Source organism: Nilaparvata lugens, chromosome 9, assembly GCF_014356525.2.
Source record: "Nilaparvata lugens isolate BPH chromosome 9, ASM1435652v1, whole genome shotgun sequence".
Lineage (NCBI taxonomy): Eukaryota > Metazoa > Arthropoda > Insecta > Hemiptera > Delphacidae > Nilaparvata > Nilaparvata lugens.
The window spans coordinates 14,080,220-14,104,026 of NC_052512.1; the positions used below are offsets into that span (position 1 = coordinate 14,080,220).

Genomic DNA, 23,807 nt, shown 5'->3' on the forward strand with positions numbered 1-23,807 from the left:
TGATGTGTAATATGTGCTGAAATGATCTGGTAATACGTACTGAAAAGATCTGATGAGATCTCAATATTTGTGCGTTTTGATCCTCCACTCCTCACTTTGTTCACCAGAGTCCACACAGCTTTTGATTTGTTACCCTACTCTTCGATACAGTTGGCATTAGAACAGAGCTTCGCACTATTTATTTCCTGTTTATAGATTTGTTTACACTTTTTATAAGCCAGTTGCGCATCATTGCTATGTCTTATAAGAAAAATGGAGTGGAAAGTCATCATTTTGTCTTTCAATTCTGCCAGTTTCGGTGTATACCAGCCTGACTTAGCTACATTCCTCTTCTCAGCGTTTGATCTCAAAGGCCTCTTGAGACATATTTCATCGAATATTCTGTAAAAGGTTTCAAAAAATTTATTGAATGTCAATTCAGCATCTTCTTCCCCTTCCAGCATCTGCATCCAATTCACCAACATCAATCGCCGTTCCAACACTATAATTCTCTCCATAGACAAATCTCTCCTTACACTTTAAAAAACAGGTTCTTTACTTTTTCTAAACTTTGTCTCAAATGTTACAGTAATTCCAGAATGATCAGAGAAATCAAAATCAAGTATTTCCTTATCATAGTGCTGTTGATCCATTGTTGTGATGACATTATCTAAACATGCACTATCACGTGTTGGCAAGCTGTTAATGTAGTGCATATTGAATTCTGTCATCAGGTTTTCAAAATTTTTCACACAAGCTTGATCAGTTGTCACGTCAAAATGCGCATTGAAGTCTCCACCAATAAATATATCCCTTTCTAGTTTGAAAAGATAGAATAGGAGCTGTTCTAACTTTTGTAAAAAAATGACCGGGTCCCCCGACCGTGATCTGTACAAGCTCACTACAATCACTCTCAATTCTTCAAGGTTAACTGTGGCTGCTTCAAATATCCGCTCCTCACATAACCAATCCAACTCAATCTCCTCATATGCTAGGTCTTGTTTCAGGTAAACAGCCACGCCTCCTCTTACATGAGTTTTCCTGCAATAGCTAGATGCTAGAACGTAGCCTTCAATTATCTCATACTTTAGCGCATCACTCCGCTGCCAGTGCTCACTAAAACACATAACGCTGAAATTTTTACTAGTCTGCCATTTGCGTAAGAATGTTCAATTTTCCAGACATACCCTGTAGATTCAGAAAACATATTTTCTTATGAGTGCTACTTTCACCAAAAATTTCATTATTCAAATCAATTCTGTCCAGGCAGTTCCATCCAGTGCAGTCACCTATACTAAAAAAGAACCATGAAGCGGAATTGGTGGAGATACTTCAGAGCTTGTAATATGGGTTGTCACATACTGAATAATTTTATCACATACACAGTGGCGGCGTGTCCATGAGAGCACAAGAGCACGTGAACCCCCTATGAAATTGCTACAATAAATTAAAGTTCAAATCAATAGAAAATTGATTGAAGTAATAGTAATACTCAAATTTCTTGTAATATTAAAACAATAAGGAGCGCACCAAGCAAGGTACACACATTGAGATAACCTTTTGAATTACACGCTACAGCAAGCAGGATCACTGCTCCAAGCGTTAGTATGGGTTCAAATGGTAGCTGGGCGAGTTCAATTCCCTCCCCGTGGGGGGTGGGAGACTATTTACATTAGCTTTACGGTGAGCTGCTTTCCAAGCAGCTCATAGCTGTGATAGTGTGCTTTGCATTGGCGCCATTGCCTTCTAGAGCTGTTTCCACTTATGAACTGTTCTAGCTGGCACTGGCTACTACTTTGTTTAGTGTTTGCAGTTTCGCGTTCGCGCTACATGTGTTGTCGATTTTGAGGTTAATTCTTGTTTCTTCTTTCTTGTGTTTTGGAAAGTGGTAGGCCTACACCGACAATTGATATACGGTACATCAGACTTCTACATCGAAATCCAGGACATACAAGAGAGATTTCAAAGACCAACAATATGAAAAGACATCTTGGCTGTGTGGTTGTGAAGAAACTAACAAACTTTATTGTTTTCTGTGCTTGTTGTTTGCTCGCGAAAAAGGCGATCCAGCATGGATTAAGAACGGTGTGTGTGATTTAGCTCATTTGACTCAAAAAATTAAAAAGCATGAAAACTCACATGCGCATATTAGTGCTTCATTGAATTTCAATTTACTTGGTAAAATTGATGTTCGTCAACAGCTTGATAGTGCTTATCGTTTGAGCATCAGAAAACATAATGAGCAAGTCACCAAAAATAGGTATGTGCTTTCCAAACTTATAGACTGCATTAAATTTTGTGGTGCATTTGAGTTAGCTCTTAGGGGTCATCGAGAGGACGACAATGCTTCAAATCCGGGAATTTTCAAAGGCCTTGTGAATTGCAGAGCTTGATTCGGCTTTGAAAGAACATTTAAATAGTGCTACAGTTTTCAAAGGCACCTCCAAAGACATTCAAAATGAATTGCTGGACTGCATGCTTTCTGTGTGCCAAGAAAATATCAAACAGGAGATTAAAAATGCTCAATATGTTTCTCTAATAGCAGATGAGACAACTGACATTTCGTCTGCATTTCAGTTAGTTTTAGTTTTTCGGTATATTTTATCAAATGGTCAACCAGTAGAGAGATTTTGGAAGTTCGATAATCCTGAGGGTCATGATTCACAATCGATTGCAAAATGTATTTTTTCAAGTTTGGATACTGTCATAACAATTCCAGAAAAACTCATTTCTCAAAGTTATGATGGTGCGAATGTGATGAGTGGACAACATGCTGGTGTGCAGACAATTGTGCAACAAACCTATAAGCATGCTTTTTTTGTGCATTGCTATGCACATCAACTCAATTTAATTGTAGCACAAGCAGCGAGTCAAAATCAAGATGTAAGAATTTTTTTCTCAGATTTGAGTGATATTACTATTTTTTTTTCAAATTCTCCTCAAAGAATAGATGTTTTAGACAGAGTAGTCGGCAAACGTGTACCTAGGGCGTCAGCAACAAGGTGGAATTTTAAAAGTAGAACTGTGAATACAGTTTTTGAATATAGAGAAGAGCTAATCGAGTGTATGGAGGAGATTCAATCCACATCAAAACAACCTTCTAGTATTATAAAAGCAGGTGCTATTGCTCGTCTTCTCAAAGATAATAAATTCATTTTTTGGCTCTCGGTTTTTCACAGGCTAATGCCTCATGTTGACATTTTATATAATCAGCTGCAAACAGTTAAGACAGATGCTATGAAAATCAAATCAAATGTTGAACATTTTATCAAAGCTGTTGAAGAGGAAAGAACTAAAATGAATGATTTGATGGAGATGGTAGCAGACTGTGCAGGAAGTGTGCCCAAACGTTCAAGGCGCGAAGAGGACACCTACCTCAGTAGAACAGTGGCTGCCAAGGAAACCTGTGACATCATCACCACTCAAATCAAAACCGGTTCTCATTCACAACATTCTATTCAGCAATCTGTTTATTGGACTCACAAAAATTTGAACATTTCAATAAGGATTTCCCAGATACCTTGCTTGAAGATACTGTTAAGGTTTACTCATTTCTTGAGAAAAATCGCCTAAAAACAGAACTTGAAATAATTTTTAGAAGAGTAGACTTCAGAAATTTGCTTGGTGCTGTTAGTTTGCTACAATTTTTCATTGAAAATAACTTAACTTCGTCATTTTCCGAAACCTATAAACTTTTGTTGATAATTTCAACCATCCCAATGACAACAGCTGAAGCTGAGAGGTGTTTTTCTACACTAAAACGAATCAAGACGTTTTTGCGCTCCACAATGAACCAGGACAGGCTATCAGCATTAGCAATGCTGACTATTGAGAAGGAAATGATAGCAAATATCATTAACTTCAATGAGAAGGTGATCGATGTTTTCGCAGCAAGGAAGGAGAGGAGGATGGATTTTATTTTCAAAAAATGCTCTGTAAATGCCAACTAGAAGGAGGGTGAGTGTTAACAAAGTCTCTAAAAGCATGTTAATCCTTATTTCTTTGATTGGAAATTATCTTACATCGAGGAAAAATTATTGCTGTTTTCTGTATAATTTATGATTTGTACATGAATTATTCAATGGGAGTATGGGAGTACATCTTCTAGGTTGAGAATCCTGAGTATATCTAAATACTTATTATTATTAAACGAAAATCCAAATTATTATATAGGTACTTAATATAATACAACCCATTAGAATATTTTGTTACCTACGTAATAATATGATAGGCCTAGTACTCTTCTAGGAATAAAAAATTACATTCTACTACGTGAAACGAACAAAATTCACTTGAAACATGGGGTTTAACAAATTATTAAAGATCTAGATCTTGTTGCTCATGTTAAATGTGAACCCCCCATTAGTATTTGCACGAGCCGCCACTGCACATACATACTTTCCACCATATCCATTCAGGTGTATGGAATCTTCCACCTATGTTGCTTATGTCTATGAAATTACAAGTTGAGAAAAGTTGGAAATCTTCCTCATTGCTCTATTAGTTTATGTTATCAACTCGTTCACACAGGACCACTTCACCAAGTCATAATGGCGCGGAATCGAAAATACAATAACATTGGTTCTGTAGAGGGCCGCCAGATTCCTTCGTAGAGCCACAAGAATGTTTTTTGCTTCATTTTTACTAAGATCATTAGAGCCAGCTTGGATCACCAAAAAGTTGTTTCGATCAAATTCTGCAATTTTTTCTGGCAGGACGTCGGTAAACTTGGCACCTGATTTCACGAAAGAAGTGATATCATACTTACATTTCTTTATAAACTCGTTTCTAACATTTCTTCCTTGACTGTCAGCATAATGATGCAACTTGATTTTATAAGGAGATTGAACTGTTGACACTTCTTTAACTGGCTGTTTTTTCTGTGCAATATTTCTAACATTGATCTTGCTATTAGCCTCATATACCAAAGTGTTCTCGCGAAAACTATCTCTACTGGTTATTGATAGACACTGAGCACACTGTTTTGACTTTGCATACAACTCATCATAAAGTGTTCTCCACTTATCTCTCTCCTCTCCAACCATAATCTTTTCATTCCTTAATGCTAAGTTGTCTGCCTCTAGTGCTTCGATAGAAACAGACATCGACATAACTTTTTCAGACAAATGTCTATTCTCCTCTCTAAGCGTCCTAATAATTTCATTGAGATCAGTACTCTGTGTGTGAATTTCAGCATTCATCCTTTCAACCTCATTTTTCAACTCACTCAAGAAAGTTATAAGATCATCCCTCTGCTGCAGAAGTTCCAGTTCTCTTATACTTTGTGATTTGTCCACATTAATTGTTCTGAAATTTGGTGTGTTGACACCCATATCATGCGTTTTCGGCGTACATGGTGCACAATGTCCACAACTTGTCAATTTTTCTGGGGTGCACTGGGGAGCAGGCGAACCAACTTGTGATGTGGGCATATTACAATTATTATTAATGTTCTCCAAACTTGCAGAATATATATCAGCATTAAAGCCCATATGATTGTGTGCACCAGCAGATTCGATAATTTTTGCCATTTTACTGTCAGTCTTTACAGTCGCAGAACAGCCAACCGTGAGACAACGCCATGATACCTTTCCATTCAATAATGCACGGTCTTTCCTATAACTAAAACCATTAACTTTTATACCTATATACCTCTTTTTTGTTTCAAAAAACTCAATCAATGACATATTGTACAGAAAAATGGACAGTAAAAAGAACAACTCAATAATATGATGACAGAAATTACTTCTCCATTAGTGTAAGTCTTTCAAAAACATAACATACGAAACAATTATTTGAATTGAGCGCTCTCTAACTGGCTTTGATCGGTGGGTGCGAGCAGAATAACAAGCCTAAAGTATGGAATACGTAGGTCAGTTTCACTTTCAGCATACAATAACCAGTACAACAGCAACACTTATCTACGCTCAATTTTCAAGGTTGAATCATGGAAATGACTGTTCTTGATTGGTTGCTATAGCAACAAAAGGACGCGCACTATAAGAGCTGTCAAAAACAGGTGTGTAACAGCTGACACGGATTCCCGCCGAGATAGTTCTAGGTTATTTGACAATTGGCATCAGCATAACAGTTCCAGTTCTGATGTCTATATTATGTTATCAATATCAATAGCAAGCAATAAGTATGAATCGACAAACAACAGTCAAGAATCCAAGAAGATACAACTAATCAAATCTTAGGTTATGGTCAAATACGAATAAGAACTGAGAGTTAGCAGAGTTATTCCACATTGCACTGTCACAATGTATATCATAACTGATGAGGGGAGTTGAGTTTAGGGCTTGTTATAAGACACTCGGTTATCTCTGATGAGATCACAGAGGTCAATGAGCAACCCAGCCGCTGGGCTACCGCTCAGCAGTGATGTGCATCCTTACTCCCCTCCATCTCGACCACTGAGGGAGGTTCGTAAAAGGCTAGTAGGCAGCGTCTAGTTCGGGTGTCCAGTGTGAGCGGTCGACAGAGAGAGTGAAGGAAGCAGCACGCAGCTAGCAACATAGTACAACTCGTGCGTTGAGTGTACTCTGAATCCTTCGACGACCGGGAGTTGTGTCTGAGGTTGAAGGTGGTTAATCTCAGACACTGGAAGCTGTTCAACACACACTTGGACGAGTGTTGTTCGACTTTTTCAACGAGTTTGGGCATCAACCTGCCTGTTACAACCAGCAGCGACACACCAGGTTTTGGTTAAAACCTGACTACATCTTGGTACATCATCGCCGGAACCTCAAATCGCAAGAGGACCTCGAGAAAGGCTAGGAAAAGCCTTTCCAACAACCCCGAGATTGATCCGGGCCCCAGGAAGACACCCGGTGCCCAAGGACTAGGACTTAGTGATCAGAGGAGAAGTCCGGTGTGCAGGCTCCCGCAGCTTGCCGATTCACTCCGGGATCGCAAGAGGACCTCGAGGAAGGCTAGAGAAAGCATTTGCGAGAACTCCGGGATCGATCCAGGCTCCAGGAAGACACCCGGTGCCCGAGGACTGGGACTTAGTGATCAGAAGAGAAGTCCGGTGCGCGGGCTCCCGCAGCTTGCCGATTCACTCCAGAATCGCAAGAGGACCTCGAGAAAGGCTAGGAAAAGCCTTTCCGACATCCCCGAGATCGATCCGGGCCCCAGGAAGACACCAGGTGCCCGAGGACTAGGACTTAGTGATCAGAAGAGAAGTCCAGTGTGCGGGCTCCAGCAGCTTGCCGATCCACTCCGGGATCGCAAGAGGACCTCAAGGAAGGCTAGGGAAAGCCTCTGCGAGAACTCCGAGATCGATCGGGGCTCCAGGAAGACACCCAGTGCCCGAGGACTAGGACTTAGATGGGCCTTAGAAATGCAGCAGTACAACTTGGTCATCAAATACTGACGAGGAAAGCTGAATGTGTTCCCTGATGCGCTCTCACGAGCATTGCCAGGAGGTGACATACTGGCCGACCCACAGGAAGTCCAAAAGGAGCCTACAGGAGTGGTGGCCGCCATTGTCATGGAAGACGATAGATGGATAAGGAGGATGGAGAGCAATCTACTCCATCATCCAGAGAAGTATCCCGACTATATGGTGAGGGGTGAGGCCTTATATCGGCATATATGGGCCCGACAGCAGCCTCCTGATGCACTGGAGAGTGATGACTGGAAGCTGTGCATTCCAAGAGGTGCAAGGGCTGAAATACTTCAGCAAAGCCACGATGCACCGACAGCGGGCCATCAAGGGGTGTTCCGGACTTATCACCGGATAGCCTGTCGCTACTACTGGCCAGGCTTGTATGCAGACGTCGCGAAGTATGTGCAGCGCTGTGAGACCTGTATGAAGCATAAAAAGGAGCAGCGGCCTCCATACGGGCAGATGAATAGCCAGAGGAAGGTGGTGCGACCCTGGGAGACCGTTAGCACCGACATTGTGGGCCCATTACCTCGCTTGAAGAGAGGGAATAAATACCTGGTGGTATTTCAGGACCAGTTCACGAAGTGGACGGAGGCTCGGACGCTAGCTCAGGCAGACAGCAATGCCGTAGCGCGAGCTTTGAGAGAGCTAGTCGTCACCAAGTTCGGGGTGTCAAAGCTGCTAATCTGTGATAATGGAACACAGTATACAAGTAGACTTTTAAAGTCATACTGTAAAGATAATGGCATTACATTATTCTACACTCCACCTTATACACCGAGCTGTAACCCTACGGAGAGGGTTAATAGAGTCCTGAAGATTATGATACAGCTCTACGTGGGCGAACACCATGCTGATTGGGATCGCTATGTGGAGGAGTTTTGTTTTGCCATGAATACAGCAGTACACATCGGTACTAAGTATACTCCTGCTTTCCTCAACTTCGGAAGGGAATTGAGAGCTCCAGGAGATGCTTGAGGAGGAAGGCGATCCCAGAGAGGAGGATGGGGGCACGAGTCGAGCAGCCCAGCTGAGAAGGCTGCAAGTGCTGAAGCGTGCGCAGAAACTCGTTTTAGATAATCTAAAGCCTAGATTAAGAGGCCTACAATAATACCAGGAGGTATTATAATCTTAGGCGAAGACCGCTGGAACTAAGGATGGGCCAGTTGGTGTATAAGAGGGATTATCATCTCTCATCCAGAGTGAACCAGTTTGCGGCTAAGCTAGCTCCAAAATTTTCTGGGCCCTATGAGGTAGAGAAAATGTTGAGCGCTTCTGTAGTGTTATTAAAAGGAGCTGCCGGTAAAAGGCTGACTGTTCACGTGAAGGATATAAAGATCTTGCCGCCCCTTCCCGAGGACGAAGTGGGCAACGATGGAGGAGCCAGTGCAGAGGACTAACGTAAGCCAGGTAACGCTACCCACTCGGCTGATGGAGTACCAAGGAAGGGTAATTCAACATCAGTAATAAAGTGAGTGGCCAGAAGGAGAAATAGTATCAAATTTGAAGAAAATACATTTTGAAATATAGTCCACGCTTAGTTAAGGGGTTCAAGATAGTTGATAGCATTGGCACTAGTTGAAACTAGTCGTGATATTGGAGGATGGAAATAATTATTTCTTATTTGAGAGAAATACATTGATATTAGGCCTATATGAGTGGCAACTCAACCATTTCAGTTTATTTATTCAGATAATTAGTCTCTGGGCTTTATCTGTTGAGTCAGAAAAATCTTGTTACTCTTTTCTTTCATCTCCAGTAAAGTCGTCATTTTGTCGTCTTGGAACTCCTAATCCAATTCCCCTTACCAAGCACGGGTTAAAAAGATGGAATTTGTACTATTTCATTTTTCATGTCGTCAATTGCAGCCTGTGAACTGTATGACGATTTATGTCATTGGAGTAATTTAGTTGTCAGATTATCCTGATTAATATTATTTATCCATGAGGTTATGGATTAAATATTTATTATGATCATAGAGTGAAACCGGCGATGGGTCTTAACACGGGCTTGGGTCCGTGGTAATTAGTAAATTACGATGCAGTAAATAACAGGAGTTATTTTTCTGTGGAAATAAGTCAATTATGTTGCAATGGATTATTCATAGTAATTGAATAAGTTGCGTTTGATTGGGAGTCATGATGCACTACAATGGTATTCTTGTTGGTTTCAAATATGATTCGATTTCTCCAATATTTTATTGAAAATGAAAAGGACCTGAAGGCCAGTAATAAGTGAAATAAAATCTTCATTATTTCAACTTATTTAATTCCATCTCGGTTTAGAAGATTACTTGAGCTGTATTGGTATTGCAGTAGTCGAAGTTCTATTGTGTTATTGTTCTAATTGTGATTTAGTCACGTTCGGTAGACGGATCCAAGTTTCTCATGGCCTGTGCTTGTGGACATTTTCAGTGGCTATATTTTATCTTCAATAAATCAATTCTATTAAGGAAATTAATGAGAGAAAATTTTGTCATCGGTTCATATTAGAATGAGCATTAGGAAATGGCGTTTATCCTATTCTGTAGTTCTGCCAGTTTAATCTGAATCTCAGTGCTACGTGACTGTTGAGTGGTTGTCGCTTGCGATAAGATAAGATAATCAACTTGTTTTGACTATTATACAGATTATTCTCGTCCGATCTTGCATTTTCATTTTATTCAAGCCAATAATTCCAGATTATTCCTGTTTTTCTCCGGTTTATTGTTGCTTCTCTGACTCCACTCTGCCAGTCTGTTGTTAGCTACCGTTCAGTCAACATCAGGTTTTCCAGCTATGGTAGAGCAGCTTATTATTATTAGACGCTGTGATTCTTGATTATTTCCTTTGAGTCTCCCATCACCTTTGATTTGGTAGAGAGTTAGTGGGGAGGATATTTTTAATATTCTTCCGAAGAATGGACATTGATATGTCCAAAGCTCTGCCAATTTATGTAGATGCATAACAATATAATATCTATAGTTATTATATTACAAATTACTTTTTCATATCATATACATTCCAATAATTATTTTCTTGATCTATATTATGAAAATTCATCTATAATTTTGCTGTATTGTAAGCTATTGTATATAAGTGTATAAGCCAGTATATTGTAATCTACATAAATAAAGTAGGTACTCAATCAATCAATCAATCAATCACTGTACTGATATTTCTTCTACTTCTTATACAATTTCCACTTCATTTCCTATTGCATCTTTCTCTAGTTATTTGTGTTGTATTTTTCTTCAAAATCGATAACCGCCATCATCGGCTTCTTCATTTCTCCAGTGCCATTCATTTCTTTTTTTTTATCACCTTCTTTTCGATTTTTCTTCGTCTTTTCTCAATCTACCCTGTGGAAGATGCCATCATTCCGCACCTCGTTCACTGACCAAGTACTCCGCGAGATGGAGCAGCTTTCCTTGACCAAGAAGGGAAGGTTTTCACCCTTCCAGGCTCTCCATACCTGGCATGCGGGGCGCTCCCCGGAAGGACTTCAAGAAGTATTGAAAAATATAAGGAGCGACACCCTCCTTGATTTCCTCTGATACGGCGAAGAGGCACCGCTCTTGCCATAGTGAACCGTAATGAAGCACTCACCACCATCCTTGACCCGGGACACCGGACCACCTCTGAAGACTACGATGCGGTACACGCCGTCATGGCAAAATTTTGCCAAGTTAAAAGGCTGCGACGCATCCAGGGATGGGACGTTTGGTGTTTTCAACATGTTCGAGAAGGCCTGACCCGCTGGCAAGCCGAGAGGATAATTGGACAGCAGCTCCTCCGGCTCCTTCGACGCCGAACCCTCCAGTGGATACCTTGATGGAAACTGCCACAAGCAAATTGTTCGAGGTCCTCCCCACCTTGCAAACGGGACGCAACCGAGATGTGGTGGTCACGGTGAATCTGTCTTCTTCTGAGGCCCCTGCTGGCTCAGACAGAGCCAAGGTTCATCTCCCCTCGACCTCTGCGGCCGCCAGTTCCCTGATGGAGATACCCGAAGTCCCGATGGAGGACGAGGATGCCCTACTGGAAGGAGGAGGAGGCGACTTCTCCATTTCTCCAGCGTATGGAACTCCCGAGGAGGTTGTGCAACCCACAACTCCTCCCTGCACCTTGACACGTTTGGCAACCCCGACTCCCCCCACCCTGTGCTGGATTCAGGAGAGGGGCCTCACAGAGGCTTGGGAAGCAGCCTCCGCTGGACCACGCGGACCTCCTGAGAGTGCTGGTGGGCTACCAACCTCCTGTAGTCAACTGCAAACACCACCCCGCCCGACCACCACTGCCCATCCTGGACTGCATGAAATAATAGAACTTTCCTCCGAGGACGAGGAGGAAGGGACACCGCTTCCGCCGCCTATCCGCCTGACTGCCGCCGACCACGGACGAGGCCTCGCCCTCGTGACCATTGGGGACCGGCCTTCGATCAAGAAAGTGACCCACCAATCCTTCCGCGCTGGAAGCGCCCCCGCTCCGGTCGCCCGAGGATCAGGTGCGACTTCCCGATTGACGTCGGGCTTGAGTGAAGCTGTAAGCGCCCCACGGCGAACTTAGGCAGTGCGAAAGCACGGTCACGCAGAGTGCAAGCCCAGCAAATGCAGTGCGCAAGCATGGCTAAGTTAGGCAGTGCAAAAGCACGGCCACGCAGGGCGTAAGCCCGGTAAATGCAGTGCACAAGCACCCCACGGCGAACTTAGGCAGTGCAAAAGCACGGCCGCGCAGGGCGCAAGCCTGGCAAATGCAGTGCGCAAGCACGGCGAAGTTAGGCAGTGCAAAAGCACAACCGTGCAGGGCGCAAGCCCGGTAAATGCAGTGTGCAAGCACAGCGAAGTTAGGCAGTGCGAAAGCATGGCCACGCAGGGTGCAAGCCTGGCAAATGCAGTGCGCAAGCACGCCGAAGTTAGGCAGTGCAAAAGCACGGCCGCGCAGGGCGCAAGCCTGGCCAATGCAGTGTGCAAGCACGGCGAAGTTAGGCAGTGCAAAAGCACGGCCGCGCAGGGCGCAAGCCCGGCAAATGCAGTGTGCAAGCACAGCGAAGTTAGGCAGTGCGAAAGCATGGCTGCGCAGGGCGCAAGCCCGGCAAATGCAGTGTGCAAGCACGGCAAAGTTAGGCAGTGCGAGAGCACGGCCGCGCAGGGCGCAAGCCTGGCAAATGCAGTGCACAAGCATGGTGAAGTTAGGCAATGCGAAAGCACGGCTGCACAGGGTGCAAGCCCGGCAAATGCAGTGCGCAAGCATGGCGAAGTTAGGCAGTGCGAAAGCACTGCCGCACAGGGCGCAAGCCTGGCAAATTCAGTGCGCAAGCACGGCGAAGTTAGGCAGTGCAAGAGCACGTCTGCGCAGGGCGCAAGCCCAGCAAATTCAGCGTGAGAGCATGGCGTCCCCTTTGCAGTGCGAAAGCATGGTGTCTCCCTGCAGTGCGGGAGCACGGCGACCCTATCCTGCAGTGCGGAAGCACGTCATCATTTGGCAGTGCGGAAGCACGGCAACTCTTGCAGTGCGAAAGCATGGTGTACCCTTTGCAGTGCAAAGGCAAGGCATCTCCTTGCAGTGCGGAAGCACGGCGACCCTATCCTGCAGTGCGGAAGCACTGCATCCTCTAACAGTGCAGAAGCATGGCAACTCTTGCAGTGCGAAAGCACGGCGTCCCCTTTGCAGTGCGAGAGCACGGCGTCTTCATGCAGTGTGGAAGCACGGCACAGCTCTACAATATCTCCTTGGAAAAGCTTGGCCAAGGATATGGCCAGATAGCTTGCTGTTTTTCTTTTGTCGGTGCCGACGCACCATCACCAGTTGTTGCTCGGTCTTCTATGACCAGGGGAGAGGCGGCAGAATGTACTCGGTGTCTTGGGACATTCTGTCAGCCATATACCCTTTCCATCCTCACCCCCCGCTTCCTTCTCATTTCTTTCCCCCCCTGCCCTTACTAGGAACAGTGTGTCACGATGTATATTGTAACTAATAAGGGGAATTGAGCTTAGGGCTTGTTATAAGTTGCTCGGTTATCTCTGATGAAATCACAAAGGTCAATGGGCAACCCAGCTGCTGGGCTACCGCTCAGCAGTGATGCGCATCCTTACTCTCCTCCATCTCAGCCACTAAGGGAGGCTCGTAAAAGGCTAGTAGGCAGCATCTAGTTCAGGTGTCCAGTGCGAGCGGTTGACAGAGAGAGTGAAGGAAGCAGCTTGCAGCTAGCAACATAGTACATCTTGTGAGTAGTATAAGAAGGCCGGTTCTGGAGCACAAGTGCTCCAGAACCGGCCTTAACCTCAAGGTCATCCAGGTCAACCACACCTTACCTCAAAGTCATCCAGGTCAACCACACCTAACCTCAAGGTCATCGAGGCCAACCAAACCTAACCTCAAAGTCATCCAGGTCAACCACACCTAACCTCAAGGTCATCCAGGTCAACCACACCTAACCTCAAGATCATCTAGGCCAACCAAACCTAACCTCAAGGTCATTCAGGTCAACCAAACCTAACCTCAAGGTCATCTAGGTCAACCAAACCTAACCTCAAGGTCGTCCAAGCCAACCAAACCTAACCTCAAGGTCAGAAAAAAAATTAACAAAAAAAAATGAAAAAAAAATAGAAAAAAAATGAAAAAGAAAAGAAAAAAATTAAAAAAAAAATTAAAAGAAAAAAAACATATAAAATCGGGAATAAATGGGAAAAAAGGGAAAAAAATCCCTAGGATCTTGAACTGGGGCTATAAAAGGAGTTGTTCTACAAGGAGTGGGACATTGTATCTTATGCAGTCGTGCTGCCAGTACGTGTGTGTGATTTTCGTGTATTGGTTTTGGATTACTTTCATCTTTATCAACATCAAGAGTAAGTACCACTGCATTTTATAGTTATATATATATTTATATTATATTCCTGATTTGACAATGAAATTTAAAAGAGTTGAATTTTGAAGTAGTTTGAGACTGTCAATTAAATTCGAAAATGACTTAAATTCAAAAAATGACTAGTTTAATTGTGAATTAGGTTCCAATACATAGAGTAAATGACATAGTAAAAAATGACTAGTGTAATTAGGTTCCAATACATACAAGTTGAGAGTTTCATTGTGAATTATGTTCTTTGAGATGGTGGTTGTAATTCAACCTAACCTTAAAAACGTATAACAAGTCTTTGCCCTAGAATTAGGCTGTACCCACAATATGTCTGACATTGATAGTGTGTATATGGTTTTCAGACATGAGCGGCAATGGTTCTAATGATCAGGAGCACCCATCCCACCTCAGGAAGTAGATCCTAGACCCCATTCACATTCCCCCACTCCCCCCCATACAGCTCCCGACCATCATCCCTAGAACATTTAATATAAACACCTACAAACCTCCATCCCCGACCCACCCACACATCCGACCCACGATCCTAGATATTGATACTGATTCACTGCCTTCATCACCCACATCTGTTGATAGTGATGAAGGTATATATATATATATAGAGTTGAATACTGCATACCATACTTATACAATATTGTTTTGAATTGTTCCAGATGAGCAAAGCTGCACAATGTCAACAAACAGCAAACTCAGTGGACGAGTTTGTTGTTCTGGAGGAGGCATTTAAATCCCGACTCACGACTCTATACTACAATAATGCATACAAGGATGAGCCTGCCAAAGATTTCCACACCTTTCTGAGCAGTCTGAAGGATAAAATTGTTCACATCATCAGTCAGCAACTGCATACACATGGAGCAATGAAGTTCATTCTAGTATTGGAGGCAACATATTTCCGCAGCACCCTTGATAAGACTTTCTTCGAACAAGAGTTTCAGAATGTCGCCTTCAAAACTCCAAACTACACCATCTTCAGTATCATCAATCTTCCAGACATCATCAACCAAGCGTGCATGACCCTACTGGATGAGGAGTCGAAATTCGAAGGAAATTCCAGTGGATGGAGTTTGCTTATCATCGATGGATTGCTCATCAGGATTAGCAAACATACTCTCCTGCATGGATCATCCTACATCAGTCTTCCACCTCTTCTATCAGCACGAAAGGCAATCATCAATCCTATAAACAGGGACCAGCAATGTTTCAAATGGGCTATCCTCGCCAAACATGTACAAGGCAGTAGTCCTGAACGAGTCAACAACCGATACCATCAATTGGAAGAGAGATACAACTTTTCAGGCATTGGATTTCCCACTACCATCAGTCAAATCGATATATTTGAGAAAGATAATCCAGAGGTATCAGTTAATATTTATGGTGTGGATGAGAAGAACGTTATATTTCCAAGAAGAGTTGGAAATGCAATGAAGGCAGATCACCTTGATCTTCTCCTCCTCTGTGAGAGTAAGGATGATGGAAACAGCACCCTTGAGGATGACAATGAACATAAATTAAATAGCCACTACTGCTACATTAAAAATTTTGAAAGACTTGTGGGATCCCAACTCACAAAACATCAACATAAAATTATCATCTGCAGACAATGTTTCACCCATTATAGCCAGAACAGAGATGGAGAACACAGGATGGCTGAGCATGAGGAGTATTGTGCTAGCAATAATACAGCAAGAATCATCATGCCACAGGTTGGAAAAGATGGTAAACCTTCAACCTTGAAGTTTGAGAAACATGTGCAAAAGTATAGAGTACCTATTGTAGCATACGCTGATTTTGAGTGCATCCTGGAGAAACCTGATGGAGACAATGAACAATGGATCGGTAAAGCTACCAAAGTTATCCAGTATCATCGGGCAATGAGTTACTGCTTATACTTTGTGCGGGACCCATATTTGGAAGATTCCTGGCTGACAATCACTAACCTAATCCCTCATGAGCCGATTGTCTACAAGGGTCCTGATGCCGCCAAACATTTCATGAAGACCCTCACCATGTATGCAAAAGATTTAGATGAGGCAATTGACTGTAGGAATATCAAGTTGCTCCCACTAACCAAAAGAGAACAAGCACAACATAATGCAGCCGATTTCTGTGAGGCCTGCAATGAACGGTTCAATGAAGATAAGGTGTATGACCATTGTCATATAACTGGTATCTACCAGAATGCATTATGCCATAAATGCAACCTGCAGCGACAGCGACAATCATTCATACCAGTGTTTCTCCACAACTCTTCAAACTACAATACACACCTCATTATTCCAGAGCTGGGTAGAGATAAGGATCAGCTGTTTGTCATCCCAAACTCATCAGAAAAGTATATATCATTCACAAACGAATATCTCCAAAAATGAAAAAAAAATTAAAAAAAAAAAAAAAAATTAAAAACACATAAAATCGAGAATAAATCGAAAAAAAAAAATTAAAAACACATAAAATCGGAAATAAATGGGAAAAAACTGACAGGTCTATGACAATGCCACCCCATCCACTGGCGCCGACTCCATAAGGCCTGGGTGGGCTCAAGCCCCCTCAAAAATAATTTTGGGGGGGCGGAGCCCCCCCAAAATTTCAATTGTCCAACTTAAAGAATCTGTTAAAAGTATAAAGTTGACCGAGTATCGGAATTATTGAAAACAGAAAACAGCGTTTTAATAACTGTTAAATATTCTTGTCATCCTTAAAATTTGAATTAATCAATTTCAATGTTTAGAAAGTAAAGACAGAAGACTTCATAAAATAAAAAACCCGCAACTTGTAGCTCTATAGTTGCATCCAGTTAGCAAGCTATAAATAGGTTGCCTATGACTTTTGCCAAGGTCACTGCTCCCGGCCGGCCAAGGGAGGGGATGAAGCACCGCCATCTTTGTCTAGTGGAACCACGTCAAACGGGACATCGTCCCTAGTAAACAAACACTTGCAGTCAGTTCCTATTAGTTCAGTTTACATCGTGTTTCGTTATATTGATGTGATTGAGTGATTGAGATTGAGTATTAGCAGTGAATATTGATGGAGTATCGAGTGTCAAGTGAATTATTGTAAGTGATACAATATGGACAAGTTTGTATTTGAAAAAGCGCGTGTTGATGAGATCGCAAAACCACTCCCAGCACTGGAATCATCTGTAGTGGTACCTGGAGCATCTGCCAGTCCCAGTAATAGTGACAGTTTAGATTTGAACAGCAATAAAAAGGTAATCGGTAAGGGAAGATCCTTTCAGAAGTCATGGGTATCTAAAATTCTTGGTTAGTTAGAATATGAAAATGAAACTGACAAAGCATTTTGTAAAGTTTGCAAAGATGCAGAAGCAAAAGGCCTTATTAAGTTTACTCTAAAGAGAGAAGATGCTTTTACTTCTGTCGGCTTTTCAAACTGGAAAAGGGCCTTGGAAAAGTTTCATACTCATGAAACTACCAATGTTCACAAGGAGAGTATTCTTAATTGTCAACTGTTTCAAACTCAAGTGTAGCTGCCCAGTTAAATGAGCAAAATAGAAATGACATGAAAAAAGCCCGGTTAGCACTAACTGCTATTTTCACAACTATGGAATTCTATGTATACAAGGTCTAGCAATTAGAGGCCATGAAGACAAAAACTCGAATTCTTTGTTATCATTAGTAAAAGAAGTATCATATTCTATATAATTTAGTCTTTAAACATAAATCCTCTATGGTGTAGTGTAGTAAGTCAGCTTCCTGAGTGGAGGTTCTAGGCTCGAATCCAAGGTGGTAAAGGTAAGTATTAAAGGTCAGTATCAACAGAACCAGAGGATATATTTTGTATGTAGGGGTAGACTGGCCCACCACTGCCAGTCACCCCGCCGCCGGTCGTCCGGCCGCCACCGATCGCCCGGCCGCCGCCGGTCGGACGGCCGCCGCTGCTCGCCGCTGGTCGCCCCCGCCGGTCGCCTGGCCGCCACTGATCACCCTGTCAGTCGCCCCGCCGGTTGCCCCACCACCGGTCGCCCCGCCGGTCGCCCACCGGTCGCCCCACCACCGGTCGCCCAGCCGCCATGGTCGCCCCACCACGGTCGCCCCACCACGGTCGCCCCACCACCGGTCGCCGGCCGCCGCCGGTCGCCCCACCACCACGGTTGCCCCACGATGGGCTGCCATCCCACACCAACAGTCGACTGCTGTGGCTGGCAATTGTCCCGCAAGCTGAGCATGAGCATCTCAATGACCCTAGCTCCTCCTGCCACATGGACCATGCTCACCAGTATTCAGCATGTCTGTGGCAGGATGGTTGGGTCATCCACTCAGTGGTCAGTCAGTCAGTTCAATTACTGATCAGTCACTGATCAGTCACTGTTCAGTCACTGTTCAGTCACTGATCAGTCACTGATCAGTCACTGTTCAGTCATTGTTTAGTCACTGTTCAGTCACTGTTCAGTCACTGTTCAGTCAGTGGCACTCGGCACTTGGTAGGTCCAAAATGTATAAATAGCTGAGCTCAAACTCTCAGACCTCAAATACTGATAAACACTGACCATACCCACTACATACAAAAAATATATCCTCTGGTTCTGTTGATACGACCTTTAATACTTACCTTTACCACCTTGGATTCGAGCCTAGAACCTCCAGCTCAGGAAGCTGACTTGCCAACCACTACACCATAGAGGATTTATGTTTTAAGACTTAAATTATATAGAATATGATACTTCTTTATACTAATGATAACGAAGAATTGAGAAGTGAGTCATGATGGGGTGGCATTGTCATAGACCTGTCAGTTCAAGATCCTTAGGGATTTTTTCCCATTTATTTCCGATTTTATGTGTTTTTAATTTTTTTTTCGATTTATTCTCGATTTTATGTGTTTTTAATTTTTTTTTTTTTTTTAATTTTTTTTTTTTCATTTTTGGAGATATTCGTTTGGTGAATGCTATATACTTTTCTGATGAGTTTGGGATGACAAACAGCTGATCCTTATCTCTACCCAGCTCTGGAATAATGAGGTGTGTATCGTAGTTTGAAGAGTTGTGGAGAACACTGGTATGAATGATTGTTGCTGTCGCTGCAGGTTGCATTTACGGCATAATGCATTCTGGAAGATACCAGTTATATGACAATGGTCATACACCTTATCTTCATTGAACCATTCATTGCAGGCCTCACAGAAATCGGCTGCATTATGTTGTGCTTGTTCTCTTTTGGTTAGTGGGAGCAACTTGATATTCCTACAGTCAATTGCCTCATCTAAATCTTTTGCATACATGGTGAGGGTCTTCATGAAATGTTTGGCGGCATCAGGACCCCTGTAGACATCGGCTCATGAGGGATTAGGTTAGTGATTGTCAGCCAGGAATCTTCCAAATATGGGTCCCGCACAAAGTATAAGCAGTAACTCATTGCCCGATGATACTGGATAACTTTGTAGCTTTACCAATCCATTGTTCATTGTCTCTATCAGTTTCTCCAGGATGCACTCAAAATCGGCGTATGCTACAATAGGACTCTATACTTTTGCACATGTTTCTCAAACTTCAGGTTGGAGGTTTACCATCTTTTCCAACCTGTGGCATGATGATTCTTGCTGTATTATTGCTAGCACAATACTCCTCATGCTCAGCCATCCTGCTTCTCCATCTTGTTCTGGGTGTAATGGGTGAAACATCGTCTGCAGATGATAATTTTATGTTGATGTTTTGTGAGTTGGGATCCCACAAGTCTTTCAAAATTTTAATGTAGCAGTAGTGCTATTTAATTTATGTTCATTGTCATCCTCAAGGGTGCTGTTTTTCATCATCATCCTTACTCTCACAGAGGAGGAGAAGATCAAAGTGATCTGCCTTCATTGCATTTCCAACTCTTCTGGAAATATAACGTCTTCTATCCACACCATAAATATTAACTGATACCCTGGATTATCTTTCTCAAATATATCGATTTGACTGATGGAGTGGGAAATCCAATGCCTGAAAAGTTGTATCTCTCTTCCAATTGATGGTATCAGTGTTTGACTCTTCAGGATACTGCCTTGTACATGTTTGGCAAGGATAGCCCATTTGAAACATTGCTGGTCCCTGTTTATAGGATTGATGATTGCCTTTCGTGCTGATAGAAGAGGTGGAAGACTGATGTAGGATGATCCACGCAGGGAAGTATGTTTGCTAATCCTGATGAGCAATCCATTGATGATAAGAAACTCCATCCACTGGAATTTCCTTCGAATTTTGACTCCTCATCCAGTAGGGTCATGCACGCTTGGTTGATGATGTCTGGAAGATTGATGATACTGAAGATGGTGTAGTTTGGAGTTTTGAAGGCGACATTCTGAAACTCTTCTTGTTCGAAGAAAGTCTTATCAAGGGTGCTGCGGAAATATGTTGCCTCCAATACTAGAATGAACTTCATTGTTCCATGTGTCTGCAGTTGCTGACTGATGATGTGAACAATTTTATCCTTCAGACTGCTCAGAAAGGTGTGGAAATCTTTGGCAGGCTCATCCTTGTATGCATTATTGTAGTATAGAGTCGTGAGTCGGGATTTAAATGCCTCCTCCAGAACAACAACTCGTCCACTGAGTTTGCTGTTTGTTGACATCGTGCAGCTTTGCTCATCTGGAACAATGCAAAACAATATTGTATAAGTATGGTATGCAGTATTCAACTCTATATATATATATATATATATATATATATATATATATATATACCTTCATCACTATCAACAGATGTGGGGATGAAGGCAGTGAATCAGTATCAATATCTAGGATCGTGGGTCAGATGTGTGTGGGTCGGGGATGGAGGTTCGTAGGTGTTTATATTAAATGTTCTAGGATGATGGTCGGGAGCTGTATTGGGGGGGGGAATGTGAATGGGGTCTAGGATCTACTTCCTGAGGTGGGATGGGTGCTCCTGATCATTAGAACCATTGCCGCTCATGTCTGAAAACCATATACACACTATCAATGTCAGACATATTGTGGGTACAGCCTAATTCTAGGGCAAAGACTTGTTATACGTTTTTAGGTAGGTTGAATTACAACCACAACTCAAAGAACATAATTCACAATTAAACTCTCAACTTGTATGTATTGGACCTAATTCATAATTACACTAGTCATTTTTTACTATGTCATTTACTCTATGTATTGGAACCTAATCACAATTAAACTAGTCATTTTTTGAATTTAAGTCATTTTCGAATTTAATTGACAGTCTCAAACTACTTCAAAATTCAACTCTTTTAAATTTCATTGTCAAATCAGGAATAATATAAATATATATAACTATAAAATGCAGTGGTACTTACTCTTGATGTTGATAAAGATGAAAGTAATCCAAAACCAATACACGAAAATCACACACACGTACTGGCAGCACGACTGCATAAGATACAATGTCCCACTCCTTGTAGAACAACTCCTTTTATAGCCCCAGTTCAAGATCCTAGGGATTTTTTTTTCCTTTTTTCCCATTTATTCCCGATTTTATGTTTTTTTTTTTTTTCTTCTGACCTTGAGGTTACGTTTGGTTGACCTAGATGACCTTGAGGTTGGGTTTGGTTGACCTAGATGACCTTGAGGTTAGGTGTGGTTGACCTAGATGACCTTGAGGTTAGGTGTGGTTGACCTGGATGACCTTGAGGTTAGGTGTGGTTGACCTGGATGACCTTGAGGTTGGGTGTGGTTGACCTGGATGACCTTGAGGTTGGGTGTGGTTGACCTGGATGACCTTTAGGTTGGGTTTGGTTGGCATAGATGACCTTGAGGTTAGGTGTGGTTGACCTGGATGACCTTGAGGTTAGGTGTGGTTGACCTGGATGACCTTGAGGTTTGGTGTGGTTGACCTGGATGACCTTGAGGTTAATGCCGTTTCTGGAGCACAAGTGCTTTTTATACTACTCTTGTGCCTTGAGTGTACTCCGAATCCTTCTACGACCGGAAGTTGTGTCTGAGGTTAAAGGTAGTTAATCTCAGACACTGGAAGCTCCACAGTTCAACTTTGGACAAGTGTTGTTCGACTTTTTGAACGAGTTTGGGCATCAACCTGCCTGTTACAACCAGCAGCGACACGCCAGGTTTTGGTTAAAACCTGACTACATCTTGGTACATCATCGCCAGAACCTCGAATCGCAAGAGGACCTCGAGAAAGGCTAGGGAAAGCCTTTCCGACAACCCCAAGATCAATCTGGGCCCCAGGAAAACACCCAGTGCCCGAGGACTAGGACTTAGTGATCAGAAGAGGAGTCTGGTGTGTGGGCTCCCGCAGCTTGCCGATTCACTCCGGAATTGCAAGAGGACCTGGAGAAATGCTAGGGAAAGCCTTTGCGAGAACTCTGAGATCGATCCGGGCCCCAGGAAGACACTCGGTGCCCAAGGACTAGGACTTAGTGATCAGAAGAGGAGTCCGGTGCGCTGGCTCCTGCAGCTTGCCGATTCACTCTGGGATCCCAAGAGGACCTCGAGAAAGGCTAGGGAAAGCCTTTTCACTCCGGAATCACAAGAGGACCTGGAGAAAGGCTAGGGAAAGCCTTTTCGAGATCTCCGTGATCGATCCAGGCTCCAGGAAGACACCCAGTGCCCGAGGACTAGGACTTAGTGATCAGAAGAGAAGTCCGGTGCCCGGGCTCCTGCAGCTTGCCGATTCACTCTGGGATCGCAAGAGGACCTCGAGAAAGGCTAGCGAAAGCCTTCGCGACAGCTCTGAGGTCGATCCGGACCCAAGGAAGACACCCGGTGCCTGTGAATTGGGACTTGATGATCAGAGGTGAAGCCCGGTGCGCGGGCTCCCGCAGCTTTCCGATTCGCTCCGGAATCGCAAGAGGACCTCGAGAAAGGCTAGGGAAGGCCTTTTGACGACCCTGAGTTCAATCCGGACCCCCGGAAAACACCTGGTTCCCGCGAATAGTGACCCGGTGACCGACTCCAGTAAATAGTTCCAAGACGCACAAGAGGACGCATTGTGGCAATCGGGAACGTTATTCCCGTCACAGAGACCTCCTTCACTGCGGACACCACAGCATACCTACTCCTCTCACTCCACGCCCAACCCTGTTTGGCAGTGCGGAAGCACGGCCCCTCTTACCTAAAAGAGGAAAACATTTCTCTAACGTACTCAAAGCCCTATTTAACCCCCGACTCAAACGAGGGTGGTTGGCGGACACCCCACCAAGACTCCTGTCCCCTGCTGCGGCCCACCCCAGACGCCGACTGAGTCTAGCCGGCCCAGAGTGACACTGGGAATTCTAGTAGAAGAAGGTGTGGGCAAAAATCTACTCAGAGCACAAAGAATTCACTCGAATCAAATAGTAAAACATCACTATTGCTATGCAATATCACTGAAAATCTCTTGGAACCTAAACTATTCAAAACTATTAAAAAAACAGAGCTACACTTACAATGAATTTCTAAAACCAGCACATGCGCGGAACTACAAGCTATTTATAAGCCCTATCAACTGACATGAGTCTCATTTCTGGGAAATTTCAGGAGCTCCGTAATATTCTTGAGAAAAATGACAGATAAAACTAAAAAACCATGTTTTCCACGATTTTCTCAAATATGACTTGACCGATTTTTTTGAAATTCATACCCAGTATAGTTTTGTAAGCTCTAT

The 23,807-nt window shown here is 43.2% G+C and overlaps 1 protein-coding gene across 1 annotated transcript in view; it reads right to left on the bottom strand.

Annotated features, from left to right (window-relative positions):
• The window catches only part of LOC111053928, a 239,205-nt gene that overhangs the window by 210,244 nt on the left and 5,154 nt on the right, over positions 1 to 23,807 (bottom strand). The gene's annotated exons all lie outside the window — the stretch shown is intronic.